A 14,480-nucleotide genomic window follows, 5' to 3' on the forward strand; every position below is an offset into this window, starting at 1 on the left:
GCATTCTCGTGTGTCTTCCCCGCTTTACAATTTTCTTTTTTACGATCGAACTGGCAGGGTTTGTCGCATTTCGATTTTCCTTCGACGATGTTCTTACAGCTGCCTCTATTTCAGCATCTGAAGGAAGGTCCAAATCTGGAGCTGCTTCATCATCGTCGCATACCGAAACTTGTAATTCAGTACTCTTGTTCAATTTTAGCATTGTCGGGGTCCAATTAGCCCAAACCGTTGCTACACCTGCTTCATCGAATGCCTGTGGTTAATAAACACATTGTAATTAGTATTATTTTTGTGTAGTAATATATTTGGAACATCACGAATGCCATTCTGAAAATATTGATCAACAATCATAGAAGTCGGTAAGGCGATATACCTTTTTTTTTTTAAGAAGAGAGCTGCGTTTGGTCAAAACGCACGGAATTTCGGCCTACTGCCCAAGGAGAACAAAAAGTCACGAAAACGTCAAAATGATGTCATTCGCAGCCATGGTCAATTTTTCATCAAGGCTCCTTGCAGTGACGTCAAAATGACGTCAAGATGACGTCATTGTGACGCCATCGATACATGTAGCGATATATTGAAGGTATCGAATAACATCGAGATCGAGAGTCACTCGAGGAGCTTCAGAGTAAGATCGCGAGAATTTTAGAAGAGAAGGATCTAGAAGAGAACGGATTACCCGCGTTTTCGCTGCCAGTTTTGTGTTGTGAACGTTCGACGTGGTTTGCCTAGAAGTATAAGGAAATGTCGACTCTGTTAAAGAAGGTATGTATAATTGCTAACTATATAATAATTAGGCCCTCGATTCTTAAAGTTCTGTTGGATAGTTATAATAAGGTATTAGGGTTGTGTAGTGCGAGCTTTTAGTATTTTTTAAGATTTTTCTTATTGTATTCGTTTTAAATTTTACGGATTTTTATGTATTTACAACATTTAGATGTAGAATACAGCTGTTTACTTTGGCGTAATGTGCCGGCCCATCTAACCTCACTCTTTAATTTATAAAGTTATAGGGAGGACAACATGATCTGCACTGCACAGTTTGACATTAGAAAAGTCCTGTAGAGAACAAAAAAATGAAGCTAAAGATGGAAAGGAATTTTCTATCCTACCTAGATGATTCGAATCGTTTCCCTTTCGTACATGTGTTGTGTTATCATGCTGTTGCGATGTTATCTTTGTGGACTATTTTGCAATAACGGTAATTATTTAAAATAACGGACCACTCTTTGATGACCTTGACCTTGACATATATTGTCAAGGTCATGAACCTGAACACCAATCAAAAGGCTTTAGCCGTCAACCGTTGTTCGTTAAAAAGTTATTAACCAAAAAAGTTTGAAGAATATAGCCATGCAGTTATTTTGAGTATTGAAAGGCACAAATAACTAATATGTATATGAAAATAGTACATGTATAATGAACGAAGGAAGTCATTTAAAGCAGCGAATCGTTAGTATATATTGAACAGTCTTTGTTAAAGCAGATAATAGTTGGTATAGAAAAGTACATATACAATTTTATGTGTTAGAAAGCATAAATATAAAGTATTCTCTGCTTTAACCATAATTGTATGATAATAATTGCACAATTAAAGATAGTTTACAATTACAATAATACAATTATGGATAAAGCAGAGAATACTTTATATTTATGCTTTCTATAAACACATAAAATTGTATATATACTTTTCTATACCAACTATATTGTATATATACTTTTCTATACCAACTATTTTCTGCTTTAACAAAGATTGTTCAATATACTAACGATTCGCTGCTTTAAATGACTTTCCTTCGTTCATACATGTACTATTTCCATTTACATAGTTATTGATGCCTTTCAATACTCAAAGTAACTGCTATATTTTTCAAACTTTTTTTGTTAATAACTTTTTAACGAACAACGGCCGACGGCTAAAATCTTTTGATTGTTATTCATGAGCTTGACAATATATGTCAAGGTCAAGGTCATCGAAGGGTGGTTTGTTATTCTAAATAATTACCGCAATAACTTTGCTGACTATAATATTTTATCATTCAGGTATTGGCCTTTTTAGTCTAATTTATTGTAAAGTAAAGTATGAAACGCAAGTTGCATGCTGCATCTGTAAAAGCAGTCAGCGTCTTTATACCGAAGAAGTGAGACAGACTTTGGCACAAGTTGATGATGCATTAGAAGTTTTTGAGCTAGGGGACCATAATCAACATTTAGACAGGAATGATTCATCAGTTTATTCAGAGGTAGAGGAGGGTCGAAACAGCCTTTCCAGTGATGATAATGAATTAGATGATCACAATGATTGCAATGCTAATTTTGAACAAGAATCGGAGGCTGAAGCCGCTGATGTTGATTCAGATAAAGAGTTTGCAATCAATATCCAGGACCAGAATGACATTCAGTCAGCAGAGGATCCTGATAAATACCTGTCAAGGTTTTTGAAGGAATGGGCAATAAGGGGTGTTGCACATAGGAAAGTTGATGAGCTTCTTGCAGGACTAAGACTCCTCCATGGCTCTTTACCGAAGACTCATAAGACTTTACTGCAAACCCCACGCAGAGTTGAATTGCAACGTAATGGTGAAGGTTTAATGTGGTACAAAGGTATCATTACTAATTTAAATCAAAGGGTCACAGATGAGTACTTGCTTGAACACAAAGAAATTATTATTGATGTGAACATTGATGGTTTGGCATTATTTAGCAGCACTGATGATAATTTTTGGCCTATACTGGGTTGCCTTATAGGAGATACTTTACCATTTATCATAGGTGTGTGGCATGGCCTTGGAAAACCAGACAATATTAATGCTTTTTTAGCGGACTTTATTCAAGAAGTTGATGAATTAGCACTGAATGGTTATAACTTCCATGGCAGCCGCTTTCCCTTTAAAATCAGAAATTACATACTCGATGCTGTAGCACGACAATATGTAAAATGTATTTCAAACCACAATAGTACTTATGCATGTGAAAAGTGCACAGTAAGAGGTGCGCGTTTTAGAAATCGTGAAATCTTTCTGGATCTCAATGCACCATTGCGCACAGATGAATCCTTTAGGAGAAAGGATCAGCCTGATCACCATGATGGAGATTCGCCCCTAGAAGCCATGAGAAGTGACAACAATGGAATGGTTTCACAGTTTCGTTTAGATCCAATGCATCTATTATTTGAAGGAGCTTTTAAAAGATGGGTTCAGTATCTCTGTGGATCTCAAGCTATCACATATGGTAAAATCTCAAGGCTAGCATGTTTCAATGTATGTTCTGATATGATTGACATTGCTCCTTGGATTCCCGTGGAATTCAGTCGTAGACCGAGATCTTTGTATTATCAGGCCAAATTCAAAGCAACTGAGTGGAGGCGTCTTCTTTTGTATGATGGAGTGCGCATTTTTCGATACAGGATTCATGAAAATACTTACAAGAACTTTCTATTAATTCATTCTGCATCTTATATTCTGTCATCCCCTGAATTTGTCAAAAGCAATCATTGGATTGTTATTGCTAACATTATATATCGTGAGTTTATCAGGCATTCCATAGATGTTTTTGATGAATTATTTGTGGTATACAATGTACATTGTCTGAGTCACATAGCTGATGAATGCCGGGAGAATGGGACGATTTTGGATTTCAATGCCTTTAAGTACGAGTCTTTTATGGCTGTGATTAAACATAACTTGCGTTCAACTTATAAGCCTCTTCAGCAGTTAGCTAACAGGGACATTGAGACAGAGGGGCAACTTATTACAGAGTCAAGGAGGCCAAATCCTAATAGAGTTACATTAAAGAAGCAGTTGTTTAGGAATATTGTTCCAGAAATTCCTGGAGACCGTTATGCACAAATAAATTTGAAGGGTGTAACTCTTAAAACTGATGAAGCTAATTGCTGTTTCTCATCAAAAGACGGAAACATATTTATTTTAACCGAAGTTGTAGTTTCACCGGATGGTGATGTATTATTAGCAGGTCATAGGTTTCTTTGTAAAGCAGATTACTATGACTACCCACTTCCTTCCTCATCCATTGGAATTTTTAAAGTATCACATGTGGATCCTGTAAAAAGCACATGTAGGTTGTAGGATTTTTTTCAAAAATGTGTTATTATCCCTGATGGAGACAGTTTTCTTTGCATTCCTCTCCTTCACAGTGGTCCTCAGTAAATTTTTGGTTAGATCTTGTTTTTAAGTGCCCTTGCTTTTGTTTGTCTTTCTTTATGTTAACTTAAAATTTATTTTTTACAGTATTCTGTGGTAGAGTTTGTGTCTGACCCTGGGAATGATGAAGAGGAATACCTTGTGGAAGTTGTACCAACTAAGTGGATTAGCGAGAATAGAGAATTCTGTTATTATCCGCCACATTCCATGAGGGGGAAATGTACGAAGTTGGTGATGAGTCTAGCGGACTATGACTCGTCCGAGTGGAAACTCCTCCGCATTATATACCATCACAGTTATTGTAGGTGTTTATATCCGTTTTTTTATAATGCAAGTGTGTCTTCTTAATTTAATATGTTTTGTGGTCCCTGCATATAGCTACTTTCAATGTTGCCCTAAAAGCTAGAAACAAGGCCGTGAAGGAGGACACAATTGTTGCAACAGATGTTGATACAGACTACAGCAAACCACGCAACAAAAAGCCGCCTAAACGCCTAATTACATCATCGGATTCAGATGAAGAACGGAGAAAAAATAAGAAACCTGTGGGAAGTCATATTATTCCGGAACCCAGCTCAACTCTGCCCTCAAACCTCAAAAAGTTACTTGATAGTGCTAAAACAAAAAATTTAGCTAAGTCTAAGCAAAAATCTTCTGCCATTTCGAAGTTTTTTTCTGCATCATCAAAGAAAGATACAACTCCTGTCCGTCAATTATTACAGGAAGAGTCTACACAAGCTGGTTTGTACTTTTAATTATTATACTGGAACTTAACTGCAGTATTTAGCAATAGGACTGTCCCTTATGCCCTTCCTTGTAATTTATTTTCCAGAAACTACTAATGATGAAAACTTACCTGAGATGTTAGATGAAGATAATTGTTCCCTTTCCAAATTAAAATCGTCAGTCTCTAAGAATGATGGGTCTTCTTTGAGATCTAAAAAGTTTTCTAACAATTTTGAGCTACCTGAAGTTGCGGAAGAGACTAGCATTTGTGAGCAATCTCAAGATTCTCATGATGTGAGCACACTGAAGTCTGACCACAATAATGAGTTCAGAATGAATAAAAAAAGAGATTTTCTAGACAGATCACCACCATCAAAAAGCTCGTCAGACGGTATTTTTATTGATTGCCGTATTTTTGTGATAATAAATGACTGCTCAGTTAATTCCGAATTAAACATTTGGTTTTGTTGTTCATAGATTCACGGCCAACAACAGGATGCAGAAGCTGCATATCAACATGCTCTGGATCAACTGGCAGTAAGTCTTATATTCTCTATTTTCTTATATCCTTGAAGTAATGAAAATTGTTTTCATTGGTAATTGGCAGCTTTTATGACTTTTTATATTATAAGCAAATTACATCGATCAGTCCAAAGCTGTCATTTGATTCATGTGGTTTTTTAATAGGTAAGCCTCAAGATCAAGTAATGCTACATTATATGCAAGAATTGTCAGCTCAGTACGAGAGGAACCGCAGGTTCGGACATTTGGTTCACGCACTCGGTCGAGCGGCCGGTGGTGCGAAGCTACCATCCGTGGGATTATGCCTGAACGCCTCTAAGGCCGTATCCTCTCTAGTCAAAGGTGGCAATGATATCTCTAGGAGTCTCGTGAGTCGAAAGGCTCAAAACAATGTGACACACTACTAGGCGGCCGGTCCTCGCGGGCCGGTCGTTGCACGAGCCCGGTTTGCCGTACGGCGCCTCTGCCCGTCGTCGGGATCTCACCGCTTACGACGGCACGGCGTCTAACGGTCGAACATGAGTTTCGCGAGTTCGATGTCGAGACTCGGAATCGTCTGTAGACGACTTAGGTCCCAAGATAGATTGGCAGAACATTGGGATTGCCCAAATTTTGAACGAGTTGTTCCCCAATGAAGATGGTTTTGATCGGCCTGAAGAGTTCCCTTCCTTGCCATTGGAAACTGAGGAATCTTTTGCAAGCTTTGATGGTCACTTAGATGATAAAATATTGTATGGTCATATGGTGAGTTTTCTACCACAGTTATATATAATAATGCAGTTACTAACATGTGTTCATTAAGTACTTTGATTGGCTTTCTTTGTGTTGTAGCTCAAGTATCTGTTATGGAAGGGAAAGGGAGAGACAACCTCTTTCTTCACTTACTCTATTTTGTCGACCCTACTTAGGAATAACTTGGCACGACTCATTAGTTGGAAAGGTTCTGGAGGAATCAAGCTCAGTTTTGAGAAGTCCAAAGTAAAAAATCTAGTAGAAGGTGAGTATCATCTTGTTTTTAAACAATTATCTTCACATTTATTAACTTTGTTTTTTTCATGTAAGCATATTATACACATATAATATTTATATTATGTATATACACATATACATTAAACTACTCCTGCTTTGTTTCTCTCTAATAGGTGTTTGCTTGAAGAAGTTTCCTAAGGTACAGATTTCCGTATTTGAAGACCATATGAAACGATGGTTCAACACTTCCATGCAACGGTCAGACTAGATCAACTAGGTTGGGGGACTACAGTTGTATTTCGACTTTACCGTTTGTGAGCTTCATAAAAGCTTTTGTATATTGAAAACTTGCGTGATTCTCATGAATTCTATTATTTGTCTTTTATTTTTTAGTTTGAGTGTGCCTTTGAGGCTATTATTTTTGTTTTGTCTTCGATTTAAAAAAAATTCATAATCTACTGCCATAATTTTGTGAAGTTTACAATGTTTGTTGACGTTTTTAAGAAAACAATGTCCTTCAAGTTAGAAGAGATCTTCTATGTTATCTCTTGGTTAAAGTGACAAGACTTCTCTATAAGTCAGATGTTTGAAATGCAAAATATTTATAAGTTAAACTGGCTGTGCTTATGTTTGAGATTAAATCTTTAACTCTCTCTAAGTCTTGTTGACAAATGCTATTTGGGGTACTATATTTTGAGGACTTTTATCAATTTTTTTCTGCATTTCTATATGAGAAGACTGATGTCCGTCCTCAGAGTTTATATAAAATATTAATATAGCGTTTATATAGTTCATAATGTAGCATATAGTATAGTTTCTGATTTAGTTATTATTGATATACTTAATAGTTTATATAATATATATTTGTTCTTGTGGCTAAACAATGTGTACTACAAAGGCACTGCAATAAAAAAGTAATTATAATTTATTTCTGTATTGTTCCTTCACCTGTGAATTTGCGAAACTGCTTTTCCTAATACTGAATACAAATCAGCGGTGCACTGTCAAAATGACATCAAAATGACATAAAAATGACGTCAAATTGTAGTCATTTTTTTTCCCGGTTTGACGTCATTCTGACTTCCGCCGTTTTGACGTCTTTTTGACATCATTTTGACGTTTTCGTGACTTTTTGTTCTCCTTGGGTGGCACCAACAAGCATTATCGGTAAGCGAGTACGTAGAATAGCATCCGAGATAAGAGTATAGAAACAATTTTTAATGTACATACTTCAACGTCAAAAACCATATCGTCATCATTGTCGTTTGTATCCTGATCCACATTTACGTCATCTACGCCTATAAAAATAAGTTTACGATTATTCCAGATGCTAAGGCACTTATACATTATACAATGTATACAATCTATGTATAATTATCTCAAAGCATATAAAATATATACCTGGTACATGATCGCTGTCGAATTGATTTTTTAAACCGTCGACCGATGGTTGAATAACGCTTTTTACTTTTTCGGCAATCGGGTCATCGGGTATAGTCATCTTTCCGCCGCCTACACGTCAATTATTTATTAATAATTATATACAATACGCTTATACATATACAATATGCTCATATATATGCTTATATACAATACCTGTTGCGAAAACTTCTTTACGGACTTCTGCGAAGTGTTTTCGAGTCCTCTTTTTCAAATTGTCCCAGCAACTTTTCAGTGATGTTATATTTCGGTTTGCTAAAATGCATTTGCTGTTAAACTCACGGTTTATGTCTGACCAGCACTTCTCCTTTTCTTTTATGGTTATAGCGTCGGTTTGTTTGTTTTCAATTACGTGTTTTTTACTTTCGATAATTTCTATTAATGCTATTTTTTCATCTGTAGAAAAATTCGGTAGTCGCTTTTTCGGATTGTCCTTCACGGACAATCCTTTTTTACTTGACATCACACACACAATCACTTCTATTATTTCTATTAATCTTTATTAGTTCACTGTAGAAAAAGTAATCGAACTATCGAACAACTGATCTCTGATCTCTTTACCGGCACGCTTAACCTCTTTTTTGCAAAATTTTCTGCTAACCAATCACAGTTCACGTTCTAGGAGAAAGAAGCGTATGTTCTGAGTTTCAGTTAATGGGGTATAGGTTTACGTAACCTACGGTTAAAAATGAGTTGTGGAACGCGATACAGGTTAAACGTCAGCGTCAAGTTTAACGGCCGTTCAGCTAAACTCGGGTTCAACTGAAAGTTGTGAAACCGGGCCTAAGTGACCCTAGACGTGTTTAAAACTCGCGCCCTTTTTGAACGCGCAGTGGTGGGGACTCCGGACCCGGGGGGGAAAAAAGTTTGAAGGGTCTAGCACCAGCCTGGTGACGTGCGAGAGTCAGTTCGGTCGAAGCAGCCACGGCAGACAGCGAGAAGTGGGACGATAGGGTCACTCAGACCCTGGTGAGGTAATATCGTGACAAAAACGATTACTGTCAAAATACAAGTAAATAAGTAAATCTTATTAAAAACAGTGTATTTATGCAATATAATGATAGAAAAAATATTCTCTGTTGCATAGAAAGTAAAATATTGGATTTTATTAGTTTACAGAATCAAATAATATCTAGTAGCTTAGCGTCAAAATATTAATTTTACGGCAGCTGTGACATTCTCAAGTAAACTCCAGTAAATATTTACAAAACTTTTTTAACCGAAACTGTTTAATTTTTTCATTATAAAGATTATTATTATTATTATTATTATACAGAAATGGAGACAAGGTCTCGCACTCGGTCAACGGCCAATGTGGTACAATCCCATGTGTAACGAACATGTCGCAAAAATATGCAGCACTTGCGCGTCGCAATATAATTTTTTTTCATGTGTCTATTTTCAAGTATTTTTTCGTGCATTTTTATTGCATTTATTCAACATTTTTACCGATTTCATACAAAAAAACATGAATTTTTACCTTTCCATAGCCGCCATCTTGTATTAGCTATATGAAACTTTTTGAAAAATATTTTGTTATTCTTCTACATGTTTATATTTCATTCCCAAGGTCGCAAGTTTTACGATTTAAAAAAAAATCCGTTTTTTAGAGACAATAATATTTGATCGATTTTCTTAAAAAATCATGAAACTTCACTTTGCAAAATAGAAACTTGCACATTGCTTCCTCATAGTTTTAAAGTGTGCAAGTGGAAACTTGTCTTCGCTCACAAAGCTCCTCTATGAGGAAGCTTGTATTTTATTCAATGTATAATTATTAGTATTTATTTGTTTTGGCTTCCTCATAGATGAAGCTTTGTGAGCGAACTTGACTGTTTTTTTTAACAGAAATTTTAAAGAATTATTGATTAATTAAATTAAATTAAAAAAATGTCGGTATGTGTGTATGTATGTTTGTGCCAAATTTACAGAAATTTCTATAACTCCAGAACTGATCAATCAATTCTTAAGTTATAGAAATTTTAGTAAGTTTGGCTGTTTTTTTAACAGAAATCGGTAACCCCTTTATTATTAACAAAATTTATTAATTCTATTATATTCTTCAGTCTTTTCTACCCCTATTTCATATATAATTCGTTAAGATTTGGTTAATTAGTTCTGGAGTTATAGAAATTTCGGTAAACTTAGTTATTTTTTTTAACAGAAATCGGTAACCCCTTTATTATTAACAATTTTTATTAATTCTATTATATTCTTCAGTCTTTTCTACCCCTATTTCATATATAATTCGTTAAGATTTGATTGATCAGTTCTGGAGTTATAGAAATTTCTGTAAATTTGGCACAGACATACATACACACATACCGACATTTTTTTTAATGCAATATTTCGACGTTTTAAAACACTCTGAACATATTGACATTAAAAACTCAAATGAATCTTTTCTTTGGTTTCTTCTACCCCTATTTTATATATAATTCTTTTAAATTTGGTTGATTAGAGCCAACTTTATACGCAATCAAAGGTTCATATACGAATTTACGAAAACAAAGCTTCCTCTATGAGGAAGCAAAAAATATACTTTTTGGAACCAATCGTTATGACGCTAATATCTTCTTAAAGTACAACTCTTGACCTTTCGAATCATATATTATAAAGCCCTTGTATCTTTTTTTTAGTCAGTACTACGTCAATTTGAAAAAAAGCAAATTTTTTCGCTTTTTCAGAAAAACACGTCTTCCTTTTTTTAAAAATAACATTTACATTTTTTAACTTGGAATAATCTACCTTGCACAGTCTTGTAGATCTTTAAAAGATGTATCGATTAAAAAAAAAGAAGTCAAATTGATGCATTTGTCTTAAAGATACAAGCTGGAGAAGACGGCAGGGGTCTCTCAGACCCTGGTGAGGTAATATCGGGGTGTAAAAACGTAAGGTAACTGAGGGTTAACATACTAATACTGTCAATACTACGAGTACTGATCACTCAGTACTGAGTACTGATTGCTAGTACTACTTTTTCGTAACGTATCTCGGAAATACTAAATTAATAAAATACTAAATTAACACACTAAACTATCAATATGACGTTATTTTGATATCATCTTGACTTTTTGTTCTACTTGGATAGTACTGCGTAAGTAGGGGAGAGTGGGCTTCCTTGAGCCACGGGGTCTAATGTGACAGTGCGAGTTTTCTGTATTAACGTTCTGCAAAATAGTGACGGTGGGTATGAAAACTTTCGTTTTCAAAACATATAACTTCCATCAAAAAATTATGCCGAAATAAGCATATATACTTTAATTAAAGGCAGATATGTAATTGGAGCCTTGCAAAGTAAATTTTTACTTGTCATAACTTTTTGATATGTATGAATTTCTAGGGATTCTACATTTAAAAAAAATTTCAAAAGACGTTTGTCGGGATCTAGGTTCAATACCAACGTGCGCACAAAAACGTTAAATTATTCTGTATCTGAAATATTTACGATAAATAATATCGATGTTCAGTAGGGTCCAATGTGACGCAGGTTGATGGGGTCCTCTGTGCCACGCTTACAGAACTATCTAACCTACCTACGTGACAGCGCGAGTTTCCGTAGTATGTTTCGATCGCGGAATAGTAAATGTTAGTGCCTAAATTTTCCTATAAAATGAAATAATTTCCATCGATAATCATATCCACACTTTCATTTTCTCTTTTTTTCACCCTTTAGTTACAGATCACATGTAATCGTGTCGCTGTGAGGCAATATTCGTTGATCTCCCCTTATGAAAAAGTAGTACTGGTTTTAATACTGGAAAAAGTATTGGTAAAAGTACTGGAGACATAAGTACTCAAAGTACTACTAAATTCGACCATACTGACTTCGTCAGTACTCCTTCCCAATACTCATCCAATACTCATTCAGTACTCCCTTCAGTACTTCCTCTAGTACTCCCTCCAGTACTCCCTCCAGTACTTTCTCCAGTACTCCCTCCAGTACTTTCTCAAGTACTCCCCCCAGTACTCCCCCCAGTACTCCCTCCAGTACTCCCACCAGTACTCCTTCCAGTACTCCCACCAGTGTACTCCCTCTAGTACTCCCTCCAGTACTCTTTTAGTACTTATCGAATACGTGGAATACTAACGTGTGGTACAGTACTTGCGCAGTACTATCCAAGTAGAACAAAAAGTCAAGATGATATCAAAATAACGTCATATTGATAGTTTAGTGTGTTAATTTAGTATTTTATTAATTTAGTATTTCCAAGATACGTTACGAAAAAGTAGTACTAGCAATCAGTACTCAGTACTGAGTGATCAGTACTCGTAGTATTGACAGTACCCAATCAGCAAAGAAATGTTTTTAAAAATATTTTTAAAAACATTTGGAAAACATTTTTGAAAACATTTTTAAAAATGTTAAAAATAATGGGTTAACAGACCTTTTTTTCATTGAAAAAACATTTATTTTAACATTTAAAAAAACATTTTTTTAATGTTTGAAAACGTTTATTTTAACGTTTAAGAAAAATGTTTTTTTAATGTTTAAAAAATGTTTATTTTAACGTTTAAAAAGACATTTTTTAGTGTTTAAAAACATCTATTTTAACGTGTTCTAAAATGTTTTTTTAACGTTTGAAAAACGTTAATTTAAGATTTGAATAAATATTTCTTTCACATTTAAAAAGTTTTTTTTAAATATTTAAAAAACAACATCTTAAAAATTGTTTTTTAATATATTTATATTATTAGTTGTATAAAAATCTTAGTATTCGTATTAAAAGAACATTTTTCAAACGTAAGATGTTTTTCAAACATTTAAACAACCTTTCAAATGTGAAACAATTATTTTTAAAATCTAAAATAAACGTTTTATAAACGTTAAGAAACATTTTTTATTTATAAACTTAATTATGTGCTCATTGATAGGCTTTAAAACAACAAAGTATTTTATTAAAATTGAAAAAATAAATGTTAAAATTTTATTTTTCTCATTATTTTATTTGAATATATTTCTATACAAATATCTATATATTATATATATATATATATATATATATATATATATATTGTTTTCTTTTATATGTAATATATTTATCTTTATATATTTGTCACGCGTCACCTTTTACTCTCCGAAATCCCATGTAGATAAACCCGAAAATGTTAACCTTGCGTAAATGAACAAGAGCTGGACAGTATATTCCATGTAAAATATCTTTATGGGAGATTTTTTTCCTCATCGTTCTTTTGGTTCTCATTGTTCTCATCACTATTCTCGCAGTTTTCAGAGTTATCATCGTTGTCATCTGAATGAGCCTCAGTAGCAAGTGGCTAAGTATGGGGCGTCAAAACAAACCCCCACCACCGACCCCGCCGGCGCCAGGGGCGTGGCCAGACGGTCTGCCCACGTGACCTCGGAGCGCTCTGATTGGCTGTCGTGAGAGGAGTGGGGGTAACGAGGTAATTAAATGGAGCGTTTTGATTGGATACCCCATACCTAGCCAGCGTTTTGATTGGATACCCCATACCTAGCCATCGTCTGATTGGCTCCCCCCGCCTAGGGTGTCTGGCTGCATTGAGGGGGTAGCACGTGGTAGACAAAAATGGTGGGGGCAAATGGAGTGTTTTGATTGGATACCCCATACCTACCCAGCGTCTGATTGGCTCTCCCGCGCCTAGGATGTCTAGTGTCTAGTGACTTTTTTGGGGCTGCACGTGGTAAAAGACTACGAAACAAAAATGTCGGATTGAAAATAGTAACTAAATGGCGCGTTTTGATTGGATACTCCATACCTACCCAGCGTCTGATTGGCTCTTTCGCCTAAAGCTCACCAGCGTCTTTTTTGGCCTGCACGTGGTGGACGACGCTAAGTCACAAGGAAAAATAGCGGAAGTGTCGACCAGCGCCATTTTGGCGGGAGCACGTGGTAGACGACGCTAAGCTAAAATAAGGATATGATGCTAAGATGTCGAAAACGGAAAGTGGAATTTTTATGTTTTCAGAGAATAGTTTTCATGATTTATGACCGTGCTCTTTTAGGACTTGGGTCTGGACAAAGAGTTTTCGAAACAATGAAATACGTGAAACTTATTTTCTGGAGAAAGGAGAGGGTAAAACAGGAACGGACAGGTTCTCTTTGTGACGTGATGCAACTATTTTAACGCAAAAGAAAAGGGAATGAATAAATAGACGGGAGGGGTTGAAGATACAAACAATGTTTATTACATAAAATAATACTTTGATACGTGAAAATAAGTATTTTTAATTATTCTTAAAAGTATATGCCTGAACATGGCAACATTCAACGTGAGGTTTTACGCATGCGCTTTTATTATGAAGAAAAATTTTACGAAATAATTTTACAATCAAACGATCATTGCGCTCGCTATTGTCGCTAAACAGATTAAGAAACTGACAAAGATTATAACCGCTACACATAAAATATAAAAATACACAGCAGTATTGGCCGCAAGTTTGAGAGAGTGTTCCTTGTAGTGTTACGGTGTTCCATCGATGTGTAGTGGAATTCCGACGAAGGCGTAAGAGGAATTTGGAGTCTAAAGGCGGTAGTCCGTAGCTATCGAAATACGTTCCTGCTCCTTGCTCGTCGACGTAAAAAGCGACCCAATGTTGGCCAGGCCGATCGTGATCGTCCGTATTAGCGACGATGGCTGTCGACCTCGTCCACACCCTCGGCAGTCTGTCGGCAGGATAGA

At 35.5% G+C, this 14,480-nt stretch overlaps 1 protein-coding gene and 2 long non-coding RNA genes across 3 annotated transcripts in view; 2 read left to right on the forward strand and 1 right to left on the reverse strand.

Moving 5' to 3' along the window:
• Nucleotides 1-14,480, reverse strand: part of LOC139784209 (uncharacterized) — an 86,323-nt gene that overhangs the window by 4,609 nt on the left and 67,234 nt on the right. The window lies entirely within an intron of this gene.
• On the forward strand, nucleotides 694-4,890 carry LOC139784223 (uncharacterized). Its single transcript, XR_011721505.1, has 3 exons — nucleotides 694-765; nucleotides 4,248-4,461; nucleotides 4,539-4,890. It is a non-coding gene; the product is annotated as an uncharacterized lncRNA (long non-coding RNA).
• Nucleotides 5,363-6,867, forward strand: LOC139784222 (uncharacterized). The gene is made up of 4 exons (XR_011721504.1): nucleotides 5,363-5,423; nucleotides 5,574-6,152; nucleotides 6,240-6,405; nucleotides 6,551-6,867. It is a non-coding gene; the product is annotated as an uncharacterized lncRNA (long non-coding RNA).

Source organism: Temnothorax nylanderi, unplaced genomic scaffold (assembly GCF_030848795.1).
Source record: "Temnothorax nylanderi isolate EJ_2023f unplaced genomic scaffold, tnyl_v1.0 TNYL_tig0597_pilon, whole genome shotgun sequence".
NCBI lineage: Eukaryota > Metazoa > Arthropoda > Insecta > Hymenoptera > Formicidae > Temnothorax > Temnothorax nylanderi.